Below are 20,546 nucleotides of genomic sequence, written 5' to 3'. Positions count from 1 at the left end.
AGCAAAAATTGAAATATCTTTCGATCTTTCACACGGAAGTATGCTAATATTTTTGTGTAGAAAATTTAAAAAGCGCATCGTATAACATTCAATATCTTCGTTAATAACGTTGAAATTTCGTAAAAAAAAAAAGTAAACTTGAGAAGAAAGTATTTTCACTAATACATGCACTTCTTGAAATAGTATCATTCTGTCCTGAAAAGTCTTTTCATACAACAAAAGACAAGACAGATATTTTGGACGATACCAATTAGCTAGCCCACCCTGTATATCTGGTATAAGCTTATCACGAAATATCTTTCGTCAAAATAAAAAATTCGATCAAAATTATAACAATAACCTGACGTTGGACTCTCGCCAAACGAAACTTTTCGTTTCTTTCCAGCGGCGCTACTTTTAAGCTTCTCCTCTTCTCGTTTGGTTCCTTTATCCGTGATGCTTTCTCTCGCGTCTCCTTCTGAAACATAGTTACGACAATTTTATTAATCTGACGCTTCTGCTTTTTATTACGTTAAGAATCAGTGGCGGACAAAACTAAAGAGTTCTTCCTGTTTCTCTTTCTCGTATCAAAAGCAAAATTCGTTATAGAGAAACTGTAAAATGTCAGCAGATTTTTCTGAACAAACAAAATGTTTTTCTGCGGACATTTTTGAAAAGACGTTTTCTTGGGTCATTTCATTCTTTTATTTTTCACGGAAGATAAAAGTTTGTGTAGCAAATACAACCTTTGCCTATCTTCAGTAAAGTAAAAGTATACTTTAATGTTTGTAATTTTTGTTCCATGTTTTGCAATCTTTTTCGACAGTATATTCATCATACTGCGATGATGTAGAAAAATAGTTGATATTTGGTAATAATCAACGATATCCAAAGATTTGTTTACTAATTTGTTCAAACGTATATAAAATATTTGTGGATGACAAATATAAATCGAAATTTACAGTTTATACTTCAATATTCGTTATTTAGAATTTTCATGTATCAAATGATTATTATTAATTTTTCTCCATGCTCGAAAGAAACTTTCGTGTGTTTATCGGTAATAAAGCAACAAGTGGCTATTGAAAACAGAAAAATGAATTTCATTGACACGGGATGCACATTCCTCATCAATTTTTCTTTACCTTTTTATCAAAATTATGTTCGTTAAATTTCATTTAGTATTTACATTTTAAATAATATTCGAGACATTCTAATTTACAAAATATATTTCAGAAGAGGTTGTTGTTTAAAACAACATCCAAATTAAAAACTTTCCAAATTAATATCAAGTGATAAATTTATTTTAGAACCTCTTCGATTTACACCGATATCGCATCAAATTATTTTGAATTTCCAAACACGAAAAAGAAATAATATCTATCCTGCACCACTTTACAAAATCATTAATTCGATACTTGCCAAACGATTCCTATCTCAAGCTATCTCATAGAGCGAAATAAGAACAGTGACTCATCACACTCATTGTCCACCATCTATCCATTATCCACCACCAAACAAGATCAACTTATGTATTCAAAATACACACGTAAATCCAACCATGTTGTACAATTTACAAAATCGTAATCTTCCAAAATATCAGATATACATTGATTTTTACCTTCGACATTATTGCTTCCAACGCTTGTCCTCCTTTTTCTCTCTTCATTATCTTTGACTCTTGGGTTGTCAGTCGCATTCTCGTTAGCCTCGCCCTCGCCTTCGCTTCTCTCAGCTGCGCCAGAGTAATAAGTTACAGGGGCTACGTCCGATTACGAGTCACTTAATCGCCGTGAAATATCGAAAATCGTTACATCCCACCCTTGATATGCTCATCCTATTTCAGGAATTACGTTTCTCCCTTCCCCTTGATAAAACTCCAAATATTTAGATTAGGGGTTCCATTTTTTAATATTTTTATTTTTTCCTTTTCTTTATACTCGAGAATCCGGTTTTATCGGAATCAAACGATATCCAACAGGGAGACTCTTTTTAACTCATCTTAGTTCGTTAAGCGCAATCTTAGGGGTCGAGGAACGCCAAAGGGTCGGGAACCGGACCAACTAACGTTCACGGATATTCTGAAAGTTTTATTTTCTTTTGTCGCCCCGCGAATAGCAGTTTTAACCCGTGCATGTGGATACGAGCGCGAAGAGTGGATTTAGTGCTTTTAATTTAGACGGTCTTTTGTCTGATGAACTAGGCGAAATTGTACGTGCCCGTAGCATAGTTACGAATGGTATACAGTTTTTTGCAATTTATCGCGTTGGATTTGAAAGTGAATTTGTTCGTTTTATTCTGTGGTTTAAGTTTCCAAAGTTTAGATTTCGTATCTTTTGCACGATTCTCGGAATAGTAAGTAATATTGTCGAAGAAGACATTTCTAGTAGCTTTGGATGAAGATAAAGTATTTGCACGAATTATCATAAGAAATTAGATTATTAACAAAAATAGATGTAGACTTTGATGTACGTTTATACATTTAATAAATTTCACGATGGCAGAAGCGTTCTTAACGATTCTTGCTTTTTTTACAAAAATGTCTTTTATAGTTATAAATATAATACCTACGTTGTATATATCAAATTTTTCACTTTCTACTGTCGCGTAGAAAACGGTGTGTATTCTTAGGAGGAGACGAGGTCTTTGTTTAAAAATAAAAATAGCGACTCGAAATCTTGGACTATTAAGACATTTGTAAAATTTGTATGATAACAGCAGTTTTACTTTTCACAGGCGATAAATATGCTTCTCTTTTTATGTTTCTATGATGTTTATGCGACGCCTAAAAGCGTCTCGTGCTTACTTTGAGTTTATAGATCATATATTTTCTAGTATTTATATCTTAACGTATAATATCATTTTAGTTTTACCTCGTGCAAAAGTTGAAATTTCTGTCTTATCTGATAATAGTCAAATATTTTCTCGTTCTCCCACAAACTCTCTGTTAAATTTTAATGCCTTTAGGACCTATACGTACTGTCGATCAATTGCCACCGATGGGGTTCAAGAAAATATATGAAACCGTACGCATTTGATCATGGCGATCAAGGAAGTGCGTTGAAACCAACGGACGTGTTCACACGACAAGCAATTCTTTTGCAGACCAGACATAATTTTATACATAGTCGACCAGTTGGCAGAGGTCTCATATTCTTATGCGTGTCTGTTATCGATACTTTTATTACGCGTAATAGTTCGTCGAATGATTTAATTGACATTCTTGTCAAGTTGAAGAATTTATTTTCTTATTTTCTAACGTTGTTAAAATGTATGGCGAACGTTCTTTTTATACGGCGTTCTTGTAATAAGGCATGCGACAAATATTTTCTTTCCTTCTTTATTTTTTTAAAGCTACTTTATAATTATAACGGTTTTCTCCATATCCATTCTGTTCGACGATCTCTATTATACTGACAACTTTCTAGTCATTTACCGAATGTCCAGCTGGACAAATTGTAAAGTACAAATTAAATAATAATAACAAAAAAAAACTTTTTAGTTGCCGAATTTGGTCGACGAATCTGGTGTCCGCACCGGCGACTAGTCCACAGCACGTACGGGCTTCCTAATGTAAGTAATTGTAAAATATACGATTTATTTGGATGAATTGCACCCCACGGTTATCATCTGGAATTCCCAATCTATTATAATGAATGTTTCTACTATAAAAACGCTCATAAAGCAATGTACACGTAAAGCGTATTCACGTATACGTTATTATTTGGTCCGTTTACGATGTTTATACGACAACTTATCTGCTTTATGGCTGCTTTATTATACTTATACGGTCGATATAAACTTTGCATATGATTTAACTATTTCTAAAACAGACATTTCGGACCCGATTTCACAATTATTCTATGTCATCTTGTTCCGTAAGATGACTAAGGAGAAAACACCCCACTGATCTCATTAAAGAAATAAAATGGGCAAACTCGAAGATGGTATCTCGCTGGTGGTAGCCATCCACATGTTAATTAGCAATAAAGCTAGAAAAATGTACCGAATGTCCAGCTGGACAAATTGTAAAATACAAATTAAATAAAAAAAAAAAATCTTGCTCCGTGTAGAGCGTAGCCTTTCTATTTCATGAACGACTTTGCCTTGCTAACACGGAATTAATAACAGAATTTATGTTCAATAGACACCTTGCACGTGTTTATTCTTTTCCTGAAAAACTTCCTTTTATAGATCAATTTTGATCCTGTGTATGAAACCTTCACAAATGGGAAAAATTCTTTGAACCTCCGATAAGTTTTTATATTGGTACATTTTGAGGTATTTTTTTAATATGGCTAGTTTACTATCATAGTACCTGTAGTTTTATTATTCTAGGGTTATAAATGTAATAAAACTATATACTGTTAGATCGTTTGAAAGGTCCGTGACGTTTCTGGTAACAGATAGCATATTCTTCTTGTATTTTTTTTATTATTTAATTTGTACATTACAACTTGTCCAGCTGGACATTTGGTAAATTTTTCTAACATAATTGACTTGTATTTGGTTGAACTGAGAAAGATATAGTGAAGGGAAATGTAAGATTCTAAAGGAAATTAAACAGAAATACTCAAGATTAAAAAGGTTTTGGATATTTAAAAAAAAATTAGATTTAAACATTAGATTCAGCTAGAATCAAACATACGATAAACACTTATTATTGACGTGATAGTACCACGTCAGAATAATTTACTTATAATTCTCAATGAGAATTGATTGTAAAATTCTTCCAAATAAAAAAAAGAAATTTTTTTTAATGTTGAGTCTTGTACATCAATGAAGACCGGATAACATTTTTTCGAATGTAACTATGCACACATTTCTCTATGTATTCTTTATATTATTTCATACACACTGATGTGTTTTATATGTTTTCTTATACTTTTCTATGTAGAATAAAAAAGTCGCATAAAATGTATAATATATACATAAATCTGTTAACAGTAGGAATAACTTTCGGATCTTTAAAACGCGCCAAATTCTTAAATAAACACGTGTCTCACACGATATACGTCATTTGAAATCGTTTCATTGTATCTAATAAAATCTTCCATTCTATCTGCCATCATTTTAAATCTATGACCTGTCCTATTTGCGTGAAACATTCTATATATTATCAAAATCCATTATACTTCCATCGCTTCGACTCAACATCATTTGGATAAGAGTCTCCCGAAAATGTCTTTCGCGATATTCAGCCGACGGAACTCGGTAACAAATGCGATACACGTGCGGAGTAGTAGGTCACTTAAGAGGATCAGCTAGAGGATCCTACTTTAGCCTACCTTCCTAGAGTTCTGTTATATTATATAGTCTAAGTCAAATATAGTTAATTTCCAAGCGGTCTACGTAGAGGAACTCGTGTTGATTGTCAGGTGTCCTAGGCATTTGCTGTTTAGATAAAAGCTTATCGAGGCGACAAATTTTGTGGGCAAACTAATGGAACTTGAAGTTCAATTGTTATCACACATTATATCAAAGATTACGACGTAATCATATTTTCCATGCGGTCATAAACTTTTTCATAGGAAGACTTTTTTAGATCGTATACTTGTACGGTTGGAATATAAAAATAAAAAGAGAAAGATTTTCTATATTACTATGTACCAAGTATGTGTTCCTGTACGTATTAGGTACACTATGTGGCAACTTATAATATATATAATAATATTTGTCGGAGATGAAAGGACATCGGGGCCTTTCTTTTGGAATGTTTGGGAATTTCCCCAATACTTTAGTCCAGACATTTTATTATAGCTGTACTTAAATAATAAAACTGAGAAATAGTTGTTTATGATTTAATCTGAGTATGGGTGCCCGAGATTTATGACAGTGGGCTTGGGATCGAAGTGACATAACGGGTCGCTGACGATCACGGGAGGGATCTGTACCTAACAGAGGTATGGAGAGGAGTATATAAGGGCAGTTTCACTTGGACTGAGATTCAGTCAGATAAGTTCTACTTGTACTGTGGACAAGTATGTTGAGTCACACCAGAATCGTGGATCAAATCGCATTCGTCATCCCGTTGACCGCGGATTCGTTATCGGACCTAAATTCATTGTCATCGACGTCTCGATTATCCAATCGCCGCTATTACTCGTTAAACTCTGTAATAATAGCAAGATTCAATAGCAAGATATTGCTGCGATAAAAATATTCGTACGTTATTTAGTATCATTAAGTAATGTTCTGTGTTACAGTCAATATTTTATGGGTTTCCCTTTTTAACAAATAATCGCCTGCAATCAATTGGGCACGGATAGTACTAAGTTCTTAGCAATTTTTGTCTCGGCTAAACCGTAATATTTTACATTACTATCCACTAATTACTCAATTACTTGACACGACGAATCAGATCCGCAGGCTAAAAAGACATTACCCTTTAGATTTAAACATTAGATTCAGCTAGAATCAAACATACGATAAACACTTATTCACGTTATAGTACCACGCCAGAATAATTTACTCATAATTCAATTTATATACTTATAATTCAATGAGAATTGATTGTAAACTACTTCAAAAACAAAAAATAGAATCACTGTAAGTACTTATGTACGGCACACAGTTAAATATATTTAAATATATAGAAGATATAGGAAATATTGATTTCCTTAATTCTATGTTCTAAAAGTGTACAAATACATTACTTCTGTACTGTAAAACTGTACAATACTTTATCTCCCACTACATACAGCGACCCGTGAAAGTATTTGGACACTTATAGAAACATTTGCATAATTTGCCTTTGTCTTTGCCAACTATTTCATAAGTGCTTTCGATAAAGTAATACTTTCAGTAAACGTCAGCAAGTAAAGCGAACCTGATGTTCCTCTGAAATATTCATCAGCGAAATAACTGATAACTCTCCTCGTGATTCCCTGAATGGTCCAAGACATCCTAACCCGAGAATCCCTTTTAAAATTTTCTGAAAAAATTGTGGAAGATGAAAGAATAATCCCTAAAACGCGTACACGCAGACAAGCAGAAAAGGGGGAAACTGCTTACAACATGGTCGGATGTCTGGCGTAAGGCTGATCCGTCATATCAAGATCGACCAGACGCTTTGTCTCGATAATGGACGAAGGAGAAAAGTCTGTAAAAAGGGGTGGAAGCACGATATGCGGAAAACTGGGAAGGAGGCCGCGAGTAACGTGATTTGTCGTCGTGAGCTGAGGTTACTTTCACCGTGACAGGACCTCCGTTCGATTTTCCTCGCTATCGCATGTCGATCGGCACTACGATCGATACGAGCTGCCGCAAAGGCTCGTAACACTGTGTATACGGTCGAGCAGTTTTAACCTTGAGCTCGTTTTTCTCGCGACACTGTCGAGCGACATCCTTTTCATTCAGTACGCTTATGGCGAACGATTTCGTCGCCACAATTTATTTTCCAAAAGATACGAACGTTTCTCCATTCCGACGGATTGCTCGTGAAATTGTCATTTGACTGTCAGATTTTTCGTACAGCGTCGTACATGATATTTTTCACATGATGAAATTTGAAAATTGAAGAAATTTGTTTCTTTATTATTTAATTTGTATTTTATAATTTGTCCAGCTGGACATTTGGCAAATTTTTTTTAACGAAGAAATTTGGCAACGTGGAAAGATAAGGCGAATGAATAAATATGATTTGTCGAATTAGAGAAACAAAGGGGAAAAAGAACGAGACACCTCGTAGTTCCTTCAATATGGCTGGCTTTTCGGATTAAATTTTATTTTTGGGGACATACTATTGCCGATTAGTATGGCGTCAAAATAACGTGTAAAACGCTAAAAATGCTCAATTGTCTTAAAGTCATAGTTTAAAGCGAGAGTCTTAAAGTTAAAATTTGCATTTTTCGATTATACGAGTCGAAAACTATCGTAATATATATAAAAAAAACAATAGTTTTACATTCGTTAAAGTAAAAGCGTTTTTTGTGTCACGTATTATCGTGAACATGTTTTTGGCGTCTTTATAAGAATTTATACTGAGCTTTCAAAGCTGCGGAACATTTTGGCTGGAAGAAAATCATCATAAACTTCATTGAGCGTATATAAGACTTCATATAGGCTACAGCTACAGCAATTTTTTCCGGCTCATATATGTGTTTATAGGCCAAGAGAATAAATCTGGCTTGATGCATATAAGCGTCCATAAAATTGAAAAGGTTAATTGCGATCCCTACTGGATGCAATTTTGCGTGTAGTATTTTAACATCAATGTGGTCTTAGTAACATGGAATTATGTAACACCGTAGCTAAACATTTCTTCATATTACGCAGGCAAACTGAATCGTTTATATCCAAGTTTAATTTTTTCACGTTCCTAGACCATCAAAAAATTTGGAAAAATTCCAACAAACTTATCAATGTCTCTATTATATTACATAAACGTTTATATCAAATGCTTGACATCGTGTTTCAATGACGATAAAAATTTGCAGGAAATTCAAGGATAAAATTTTGCTTATCCTAATATATTTACAAGGGGGAATGTATATTAGTTACTGAAATCAGGCGAATTTCTATAAAAAAATTGTTGAAAAATTGTCAAATTGCCAGCATAAACGAAATCTGAGCTTGGTTAAGTTGTGAAATAAGCTTCCAAAAGCTTCATCCCACGTAAACTTGTCTTTTTTTTTTATTTGGAAGTAGTTTACAATCAATTCTCATTGAGAATAATAAGTAAATTTTTTGGCGTGGTACTATAACGTGAATAATAAGTGATTATCGTATGTTTGATTCTAGCTGAATCTAATGCGTAAATTTGTTACATGACATGAGTGCGAAAAGCTAAGTATTATGTTAAATGTTGCCTGGAATTATTCATATTGGAAGTGCAGGTGTGCTTCTTTCTCGTATGCTTTCCGAAGAATAGAGCTGTGCCCAGAAATAAATTTATCAATCCTTTCTTCTCCGTCACAAATATTCCGATATTCTGTGTGATTCGCTCGCTGTGAAATGTACACCGAGTTTGGATTGTGCAACATCCACGGAAATTCTCTACAGTACACCACGTCGTTCTCGGAACGACATTGCGAAACTGTTTCGCAGTTGGAAAGTGCGAACGTATTCGTTAACATTCCAACTATTCTAATGATCTTGGCTCTCAGCGTCTTTCCCCCAATCGTTTTCAACGTTCAGAAATTGCTTTCGTGCTTGTCTTTGGAATGAGTACTTCGTTACTATTCGCATTGAATTTCATCCTGATGTATCAACTTTATACGAAATGGTGCACGCAAATGGAGCAAATCACGCGTCTTTCCTGATTTTCATTAGAAAATGATGTCGTCGGAGGAATGGTTCAAGGGTGACTACGTTTTTAAGATATTTCTTTCATAAATGCATCGATGTATGTATATTTCAATATTATGTTATTTCTCTTTTTATATGTATTTTAATTTTTTTTATCAAATTATCTTATTATCTTCGATAAAAGAATGCTAAGGGTAAAATTGTTAAAAAATGATTCATTTGCGGAACATCTTAAGTATCCGAGATGGTTTAAGGTGTAAGTGAACAAAGATGAAGGTTCAACAAAAAAGTTTACTTAACAATTAACAGTCAACAATCAACAATCAACGATCAACAATCAACAATCAACGATCAACGATCAATGATCAACAATCAACAATCACGCTTCTCCAATGTGTTTGCTTCGCAGTTACGCTAGACCCTTCGCACTTCGCTGTTACGCTACACCCTTCGCACTTCGTTATTCGAAACGGAATGAGTCTTTTGTTCAAAACCGAACGGATTCTTTTCTTTGTTGTCCCTCGATATCCCCACTACACACGCGTTTGTTACAAGTCCGCGACCGTTGCCGCGTATGCATTCTTCCGAATATTCGGCGGAAGAACCGTAGGGATATCGATGGTAGATTAGGCATGTCGGCCTTACGCTTTGATGGTATAGCGCTTTGTGTTGCGAAGCCGTCGGAAAGTTCCGTCGTCGAATGCCGCCACATATTAAAAGAGGGTTGAAATTTATACAGCTGTTTTTTATTTTTTTAGTAATAGGATTTAAGCGATATATATATATGTCGGGTTATGGTTGGAATTTTGGGCGCGTAACAACTCTTCACGTGAATTAACCATTGTTTTACACAACCGAGATTATATTTATACGTATACACAAGTCTACTACAAAGATTAACAAATAATAAGTCTAATGAATAATAAGCTTAACAAATAATAAAGTTAGTGGATAATAAGTTGAACGAATAATAAGTCTAACAAATAATAAGTCTAATGAATAATAAGTTTAACGAATAGTAAGTTCAATGAATAGTATGATTTACGAACAATAAGTTTAATGAACGCTATTAACAATATTTTTGAGTTCAAACGAATCCACGGCCAACGGGATAACTCTTTACTAAGCGTAGACTGATCTTAAGCACAGAAATACGATGGTTGAAAACACGACGTGTCACTCTCCAAAGCAGTCGCAAGAATGCCAGCCTCGTCGAGATTTTTCTCGCTGTACGATTGCATTTATTTTTCTATGCCCGTTTGGAAGCATCGAGAAGGTTTCAAACGCCGTTGCTAGGCAGACTCGTTGGAAGCATCGAGAAAGTTCCAAACGCCGTTGTTAGGCGGTTTCTGCCTGGAGTTTGATTAGTAATACAATGTATGACCCACTGTATCACACGTGGCTAGGCCCGCTCCCGAGGCCGCATGCCGCCACAACCACATTTCTCGGAAAACCCATACAACCACTCCAGACCTCCGTTAGGCAAAACGTACATCCCGTGACCGTGGCTATGTTCGGCGACCAATTGTCACCTCGAACCCAATCTTGATATCACAAATCTCGAACAATTACAGCTATGATAAAATCCAGGCTAGAGTACTAGAGGATGTTCCCAAAATTTCCAAGGAACGGCTTCGGCTTTCCTTTCATCTCCGACATATATATATGTATGTAGCATCGTGGAAAAATCCTTAGGAAAATCGCGATGAATTATAGCTAGAAACCAATGAAAGCACTGACGGGCCGGAAATGATGGGAAATTCCGATGGGCCATATGTCCGTGGCCCTTTAGGACATTTAGGGCAGTAGGACATAGGACATTGGGACATGTGTGTTGTAGGAGTACTGAAAACTGGTAAAAAAAAGTGGACGTCTTGGTGAAGAGAGTGGTCCGTTGTCAATAGACGTAGTAGGAATTACGAATGAGTTGCGACTAGTTGCAGCTACGAGTAAGCTGCGAGTAGTTGCGGGTTAATCGTTACTAATGAGTTGTGAGTTGTCCGGGCACGGATAGTACTTGGATGGGTGATCGCCTGGGAACTCCGTGTGGCGTTGGCGAAGCGCACTGGGCCCGCCGCGCCCCCCGTGGGGTTCGGGTTTGGGCGCTGGCGGCTCAGCGCCCCGGGGCCGCCAAGTAGTCCGGTAGGGGAACCGGGCTGCCTGGCACGGCGGCTCCGGCGACGGAGGCGCGGTGTGACAATGGCGTGTGGCCACTCCACACCCGTGGTATGGTGTGTACCGCTCCATCAAGCGGTGGTATTAGACGCGCGGGGGAGGCTCCATTGCGACGCTTACACCGATTCCCGGGCCTCTCTCGATCGCAGCCGGGACGGTCATCGTGGAGGTTTTAGTCGGTTGGAGTCCGACACTACCACGCCGCTTTCCCCAGAAGCGGCCTGGCGTCCGTGCGGATTTCCTCCACGTAAATATAAAAAAAAAATGAGTTGTGAGTTGTTAGTTGTAACTTGAGTAGTTGAACAAATTTAGTGATACCAGCGGTCAAGGAAGAAAACGCAAAAAATACAAGGAAAGAACGGCAACATATCCAAACCTACACGACATAGTACCACGCCAGAATAATTTACTTATAATTCTCAATGAGAATTGATTGTAAAATTCTTCTAAATAAAAAAAAAGAATATCCAAATCAGCTGGTTGCAGAAGCGAGCAAAATTCTCATAGAAAGAAGACTAAAAAGAAAACACCCCATTGAGCTTACTAAAGAAATAAAATAGTCAAACTCCAAGATGGCATCCCGCTGGGGGTAGCCATCTACATGTTATTTAGCAATTAAGTTAGAAAAATTTATCAAATATTCAGCTGGACAAATTGTAAAGTACAAATTAAATAAAAAAAAAAAATTTAATTGTCTTATTTGTATCACATTACTGCATCAAGTTCTAATTAAATAGTCACAGTTCTCTGTTTAAATCACTACATAAATAAGTACATCCATCTAAAAAATCACTATAATTTTGATCTATATATATAAATCAAAATTATATATATATATATTAGATTTACAATATAAAGAGAGGTATCGTATAACATTTTTTCATTAGCAGACAGCACTGTAGGATATAAAAATCGAATCCGTAGCAAACATGTTAACGTGTATAAAAAAAAGTTTATTTTGGACATCTTATCGTAAAATACAATGGATCGCCGGAAGTTATTGATTTTGATGGTTATATTCATTCGTAATGTAGGTTAATAATTCTAATGTAGAAATTTCATGCAGCATATTCCGCAAATATTTAGCGTAAGAAATAAGTTTAATCCAAAGGATTTGGTGAGATGAAAGGATGTCGATGGTATCCCCAAGGCGAAGTTTGATCGCCTCCTGAGGCAGCGGAACTTTAACCGGAGAAAATTAACCGAGATAACTTTCCTAACTTCCATGCGAATATCTTTCTATCTAAGTATATCTGTCGGCCTGACGAGTGAATCGAAGTGAAAGTGTAATTAACAGGGAAAACAGCGCTTTAAAGAGAAACATTGTCGTATATTTTTATATATTTATATATTTTCCTCTCGCTTACATAGTTAAGAAGTTGAAAAAGGTGAAAAAGTTGGAAGCGCTAGATTAATTTATTATTTTTGCTTTCAAAGCTATTGTAAAGTAAATTGCCAATAAATCCACTTTTGTAGTGTTTTTTGCCATTTACTTTTCCCTGGAAATTTGTAAGTCTATAGCCAGCGAGCAATAAATGACGTAATTGGCAAAATTTAAAAGAATGCGTTTCTATTGGGACTCAGCTCTTCGATTTATCTATTGAATTATGCTACTATTAAAACGTGTACGTAAAACATGCTAAGAATATTGAGGATATTACGTTGCTCCTAGAAACTAATAAATTGTAACAGATATTGAAAATTGTATTAATATGGAAAAAAGAAAAATATCTTTGTTATGTTATTTATATCGATAACAGAAAATAGATCTTCTCTGTACGCTTTATTGGAATAATGTTGTTAATGAGCTAGGAAGTGCTAAAGCTCGTAATCAAGCTAAGCTTTCTCGTTAGTGACAAAAATCCTCTTCAATCTACTTCGTAACAACGTCGACTAGCAACGGTGTAGAATTTAATTGAGGAGTAACTGGATACTTTTGCAGGAGACCGAGGATTTCGCTAAGAGATAACTCTTGTAGTCAACTCTTGAAAACACTTTCACCACACTGTTTGAGATCTAACAATTTTTTTTTATTTAATTTGTACTTTACAATTTGTCTAGCTGGACATTCGGTAAATTTTTCTATCTTTATTGCTAATTAACATGTGGATGGCTACCCCCAGCGGGGTACCATCTTCGGGTTTGTCTATCTAACAATTTTGACAAAAAAAAGCAGACATTTACAAAACTTCCGACTAATTTTTTTTAGAAGTCCTATACACAAACTTATTGAAAAAATAATTAACACGATATGATATATTTATTTTATTATCTTTCTCCATCCATACTCTGCATATGTTTATGGATATATATAAACCTTGTTTCTAACTTATAATCCATTACAACTAATACAATATGTAATATAAGATAATTAAAAAAAAAAGACGTGAAAAACTCAATATAGAAGTTGAGAAAATCTGATATCTTCGGGATTATTATCGAACTATTTCCTCGCACTTAAAAGTATCTTTGCATCTCACCCCTTAATCGCCATCTAATATCCCTAATTTTACCACCATCTGTATCGCTGTCTAATCTAGATCAAAGAACGCGTTCGTGCGAATTACCGAGTCACCGACTATGCGAGCAGGTTGTGTGATTCGTGTGGCCTTGAGGTGTCTGGCTCGAACGAAGGCGGACCTTGAAAAATTCACTTAGGGGAGGCGGAGAAAAATAATCTTCGGGATTTATCGAGCGGACAAGGGACAGGGACGATGGACGAAATTCTGATTTGCATCCCTCCAAGGACGAACGTGTCAAATTGCAATCGTTTCGCGTTCAATGGCGCGCGTGCCTCAAGGTTGCATCATCGAAACGCCACAGCTTTAACCGTATCGAAAGACATTTCTATTGGAAACCGCAGAGCGCGTCTGTAGTTGGCATTCGTTTCTGTTAAAAACGTTTGTCCCTTTGTCCTGGACAAAAAAAAAAAAAAAAAAAGGAAAAAAATACGTGTCCAGTTCGGTTGAAAGAAACACAAGCAATCGATTTCTTGTAAAAATAGATTCTGAAATTCGAAAAATCTGCTCGTGGAAGATGACCGATAACATTTTTGTTGGAGATTCTGCTATTTTTTTTTAATGTTAATTGGGAAGAAAACATAACAAAGTAATTGATTTTTGATGCAAGTAACTTTTAAGAACCGGTTTGTTCAATTTTTATATAGGAATGGAATGGAAAGATACGCGCAAGCGTTCATCACCAATTTTGGTGAAACTTTTAGAGGAAGTAGAGTTTGAAAAAATATTTGATCCACTTTGATTGATGAATTTTCATGACGTTTATACGTAAATGAGTTAGCAACTATCTTAGAAATTTAGACACTATAATATAATATTGCAATATTTTTTTCTTTTTTTTTAAATTATTTAATTTGTACTTTACATTTTGTCCAGCTGGACATTTGGTAAATATATTGCAATATAACGATGGAAAGACACTTGGACAGAGAAAAAGAAACTCGACTGGCCTTTACGCTTTTTCTAATTCACTAATGATGTCCAAGTGCGTCGTTGCAAACGAGCAATAACGAGCATTCGGAGGGGTTGAAGGAATTATAAGAATAGACGAGCGAATAGTGGTATCCGCTAGCGAGAAATAAAAATCTTGATCGTGTTTCCTTACTATGAATTATGACAGCAATAACTTTCGTGTCTTTGTGAGATCATAAGACGGAGTAATGTGGTGGAATTTTTGAAAATTTATTATGTTTGTTCGTACGTTGTTCCTGTTGTTTTTAGTTAATTTATAGCTTAATAAATTTCGAGTATCATTGATTGATTTTACAATTTTGATGCGAGTAAGGTTGTAACCTAGAGATATACATCGGAAAGGTTTTGAAACGGAAAACATGCCAAGCGGAACAGAAGTAAAAATGATTTTGACACTTAGACAATTATAGCGAGGGTAGGAGATCTTGGCTAGCCGAGGCTACTTCTCCACGACTGCAAATCACGCCACAAATAACCCACTTTTACGATCACGCCATATGCTTCAATTCTTTGCTATTTGTCCCATTTGTCTTTACCGTTCGCTAGTAAATATAGTCTTCTATCTCCTATCGTTAAAGTTATTATTTCATTTGCTTGAAATATTTAAGTACCTATGAAAAACATTTCCCTCTAATTTATGATTTATAAAATGCAGAAAAGTAGGAGGGAAATAGAAAAGGAGAGTTTGAAAGTAAACGATCCAAATTGAGATAATTTTTAATTGTACTATTTTACAATTATCATACCATCTAATTCATCGATGAACAAATTTTTATCTTTAAATTAAATGCAATTTTTAATTATCAAAAAAGAGTGTTTCGAAAAGACCCTCCTTAGGCAGATTGAACTATTTTTTACTTTTCTGTGCTTTCAAAAAATCGAACAAAAATTTCGGACACTTATCAATATCCGTTTTATATTTGACATAGCAACTACGCGTTATGTCAAAAGTGTTTGAAACGTTTTCCGATAAAAATATTTTGTCATAGAAAAAAATCATGAATCGTTCCGTAAAAGGCTATAAATGCAAATATTTCTTCTACTCTTTGCACACATAGAAGAAAATCAATTTTCGTAAGTGCACAGTCATACGAGCAAGCGGGGAAAAGCGGAACGAAGAAGCTGGTAGGTCGATTTGTTTCGAGAAAATTCTAAACGTTTATGATAGCTCGTTACGCGTCATTGCTCGAGAGCCTCCCTCATCGAACGGAAACGAGCGGAATCGAGCGTGGGCACCGATTCGCGTAAAATGTAAAACTCTCAATGCGGCAATTCGCGCACGTATCTAGTCGGAGTCTTTCGCTCCATTAAAAGCGAAAATATAGCCCGTAGAGAGCTACCCCATTGGTGGTTGTTACCGAACTGCCATAACGATAATAGTTTTACGATTGTTTAGGTCTTTCCTTAGGCATGCTCGTTGTTTCCCCCCTTGCTCGTAATCGTTTGATAGTTTTCAAGAGTAGTCTGATCGCGTTTCGTCGCACAGCTCGACGAATATCGAAAAGTTCGATCAGGCCTTCCACGTCGATACAATGTTTCCAGTCCCCAGATTTTCCAATGAAGCCGCGTAAAAGCTGTAAGACAAATTCCATTAACACACCATTTGGTTTATGGAGAATATGTATACACTGCCGTCCATAAGTACTAGGAAAATCATTACGAAAAATTGTCACATTTTAATTGGGAGTTAGGTATATATATATAATATAATAATATAATATACATATATTTAATATGAATTATTATGAAATATTTTTCATAATTTTCATCAAACACTTCTGATATAACGCGTGGTTGATCTTAGTTCTTACCACATTCAAGTCGATAGCATACGTCATACATAATCTAAAAGTATCTACATATGTACGTGTAATTTACCAAATGTCTAGCTGGATAAATTGTAAAGTACAAATTAAATAATAAAAGAAAAAAATATGTACGTGTTGAGAAATGCATATAGGTTCTTTACACAATCCAGAACACAAAAACCTCAACTTTTATATACTTTGTTTATTTCTTAATATTATGGCAAGTGATTAATTTCGTGTAACTTTCATATAAAGAATTATCAAAATATGGCTTTTATTATATCTGCATGAAAATACATATCAATATTTATTTCCTATTTAATTCCTAACCAGTATGATGGTCTCATCTTTGATCATCACATACACAGGACATGTATTTATGAGTTAACGGTCATCCTCTTTTCTTTTATCAAGAAGCTTTAAATATTGCTACTTGATTATTTAGTAAGATCGATGTATTTTTGCTCGTTTCGTTAGAAAGTAAGGAAGCATCTTTATTTCTCCATCCAGAAATATCGACCTAAAGAGGTTTGCTAATTTTACGTTGGAATATTTTGACGATATTCTCGCGATATATCATTCGTCGAATATTTACGGAGATCAAATATATCGAATAAGGTGAATAATTCGTGGTGGTATGAGGTATCGTGGCTTAGGCTTTTTCCTATCAAAGACTCGTTCTATTATTTACGCAGTCAGCCGTAGTGGCGATGGTGAGAGAACATATTGTAATTAAGCAATTCGACCAGTGTGCACCTGGCCGAGAAACGACATTAATTAAAATCTATTAACAACGCCAATGTATGGTAGCTGACGTGCAATATATATGTCGGATGAGCATAGGGATTAAGGTTGTGGGCGTCAAATGAATCTTCACGGGAATTAGTCATTGATGCGGTACAACACAGGTGTAATATGGCCCTTCGCACGGCACTTGAAGCAAATCACCTTGGACGGTGTAGCTGATCGGCTTCCTTCCTGGTGTCGTGTATTCCCCTGCTTTTCGCTCCGCATCCTCTTGCGGCACTCCGTCGCTTTATGCCCGAAGATCGCACAGTGATAACACTTGGACCGGAGGTCTGATGGCCTGCTTCTTTTAGTTCCGGGGTCCGCTGGTGGATTTCCTGGCGAAGATGTCGGCTCCCCCTCATAACAGAAGAGTCTCATTTCGTTCCGAAATTGGTCCTCCGTCTTGATGTCACTCGTGAGAGCCAATCGTTTAAAACGTTGGTCGCGCAAACTTGATAGGTAGAGAGCGATGGCGTTAAGTATTTCGTCCCTCGTAGAATGCCGCCACCTCGTCTTCAGAGAGGGAACGAATACGACTGCAATACGCCCCTGGGGATTCGTTCTTCCCCCGTGGTTCCCTGGATACTTTTATTAACGACGAGGACGTTGTCTCTTGGCCACCGAAATGCGCAACGAATCAGTTGACCAGGTAATCTCTTCGTCTTCCATCGTTTGCGTAAGCCAATATGCTGCAGAACCCTTTAAAGCTTCATTTAAGGCAGAGTATAACGCACTGTCTCGTAGAGGGTTGTCCTTCATTAGCCGATCAACAGCCGAGCACCACGCGACTGGATCGGCGCCTGCAACTTCGGGGTTACAACGTAGTAGTGATAATTTCTCAGGTTTACACTCGGTACCTGCTCTCTCGGCTGAGTTAACCGGTCCACGACTCAAGAGTTGTTCCATTGTTATAAATGGCCCTGATCCCACTTCTGATGTCGGATGAGCACAGGAATTAAGGTTGTGGGCGTCAAATGAATCTTCACGGGAATTAGCCATTGATACGGTACAACACAGGTGTAGTTTATTACAATAATGGGATTGTTACAGTTCTGACAATTAATCACGGCGATTAGGCACTCACGACACTAGTGACAATGGCCTCAGGTTCGATAACGAATCCGCGGTCAACGGGATGATAGATGAACTTTCTCACAAAATTTAAGTCTGACTCTTTGTTAGCAAAACGTGAAATAATCACTGATCGTAAAGACGTTACTCTTTAGTCGATGAGATCGCGAGAGAGAATGACTTTCCGTCCCAATAATGCCACAGAAGAAAAACTATATGGAGTGTGTCTAAGAACACGAAATCCTCGGATTCGTCTAGGAAAGCCTTCGTTAGGAAGGTGAGGGAAATTGGCGTTGCTGCTAATTGGTCAATCTACATATTAGTGGTTAGAAAAAGATACTAGCCGCCCTCGAGGGAAAGTTGCTAGCGGGAGACGCCGTCCGTGAGAAAATAGATTTCACCTGACTTCTCGTAGTTGAGACAAAGACTGTTTGTCTGTTTGTAGGATTTTAGTTTATAACGGGCCCTCAGACTAACTGAACATGTACTGCGGAGACGCATCGACATCTGGCAATCATCTTACTTGAAGAATAGGGTCTGCGTGTGGCAAGCTACGGGACAGAGACCGTTGGAATGTTTACTGTCGAGTGTTACAACTATTTCCTTTGTAAGGGGAGCTATACTATTACTCCATATCTTTGTTAGACAAAACGTTCATCCCCTGACCGCGGCTACGTTCGGCGACTGGCTGTCGCCGCGAGCCCAAGCTCACTATCGCATGTTTCGAACAATTACAATCGGACTGGATTTTTTTTTTTTATTTATTAGTATTTACAATCAATTCCCGCATTGAGAATTTTCAGTAATTTTTTCTGGCGTGGCGCAGTGACATGGCTAATTATTTATAATAAGTCGATACTTATTATAGATAAGTATAATTTATAAGTAGGTGGATGACTACAATTGTTTAATTACAGCTATGGTAGAATCTAGATTACAATGTTACGGGATTTTCCCAAAATTCCAAAGGCTCCGGTGTTCTTTCATCTCCGACATATAATAGTCCATCCGACGGTGTATGTATCGAAACTTGAGACCGATCGATCTCCCTCTCTCTCTAATTCATCTCGCGGGACAGCGAGGATTAATTTCAAAACTCGACCGTGTCCTTTATTTCCTGAGTTTTCTCATTTTTGTTTCATCGTACGTCGCGCGAAGAAGATCTCATGCAAGAGAAGTAACGAATGGGGTGTAAAAGTAAGAAGGATAGGAAAGTTGATAAAATATCGTTATCACACGTGATGAGTCGAGAGGACTTGGGAAAGACTTAATTTTTACGATTCTTTTTATTAATTGGATATTATAATATCTGTGAAGATTAACTGTTTCCACTTTGAGAGATGCGCTGAAACATAATCTTTCTCGCAGAATGCAGAAGCTCGTCTCCACCTATTTTTCTTCACTTTATTATCATGTTATATTTACCGAATGTCCAGCTGGACAAATTGTAAAGTACAAATTAAATAATTAAAAAAAAGCTATATTATCATTGTCTGAGAAAGCAGGTGTTGGATTTACTTGTTACGAAAGAAACATAAAATTATATATGCTACTGACCAAACATTTTTTTTATTATTATTTAATTTATACTTTACAGCTGGACATTTGGTAAATAGACCAAACATTTGTTTCATTTTTTCAATTGCAATTCTACACTCCTGTTAATTTTTCTATTAATTCCAGATTAATATCTATATATCTAATCTCTCTCTATATATATTTATATCTAATACCTCAATAATATCTATAAGTATCAATAGTAATTCTCTTTAGTTCGATAAATTTTAAAAATTTTTTAATCTATTTTCTAATCCTGTATGAGATCTTTATTTTAATACGAAAAATGATTGAAAAATGATTGACGTCACTTTTTAATAACCAGCATAGGACTAGTAGAATAAAAAAAACTAAATGGCAATAATTTTGTGTCTAAACTTATCAAAAATACGGATTTTAATTTCCTACCAGTTGCAATAAAGCATTC

At 36.1% G+C, this 20,546-nt stretch overlaps 1 protein-coding gene and 1 long non-coding RNA gene across 3 annotated transcripts in view; one reads left to right on the top strand and one right to left on the bottom strand.

Annotated features, from left to right (window-relative positions):
* The window catches only part of LOC138180000 (uncharacterized), a 71,350-nt gene that overhangs the window by 639 nt on the left and 50,165 nt on the right, over nt 1–20,546 (bottom strand). Inside the window, exons 3-4 of the long non-coding RNA XR_011173179.1 lie at nt 1,601–1,714; nt 341–457 (exon numbers count right to left, since the gene is read on the bottom strand). This is a non-coding gene — a long non-coding RNA (uncharacterized LOC138180000). The remainder of the gene's footprint in view (nt 1–340; nt 458–1,600; nt 1,715–20,546) is intronic.
* Nucleotides 1–20,546, top strand: part of LOC138179973 (beta-3 adrenergic receptor) — a 76,566-nt gene that overhangs the window by 17,078 nt on the left and 38,942 nt on the right. The gene's annotated exons all lie outside the window — the stretch shown is intronic.

The sequence above is a fragment of the Bombus flavifrons genome, chromosome 5 (genome assembly GCF_040668555.2).
Source record: "Bombus flavifrons isolate JBK064 chromosome 5, iyBomFlav1_principal, whole genome shotgun sequence".
NCBI lineage: Eukaryota > Metazoa > Arthropoda > Insecta > Hymenoptera > Apidae > Bombus > Bombus flavifrons.
This window is presented reverse-complemented; position numbering and strand designations above follow the sequence as displayed.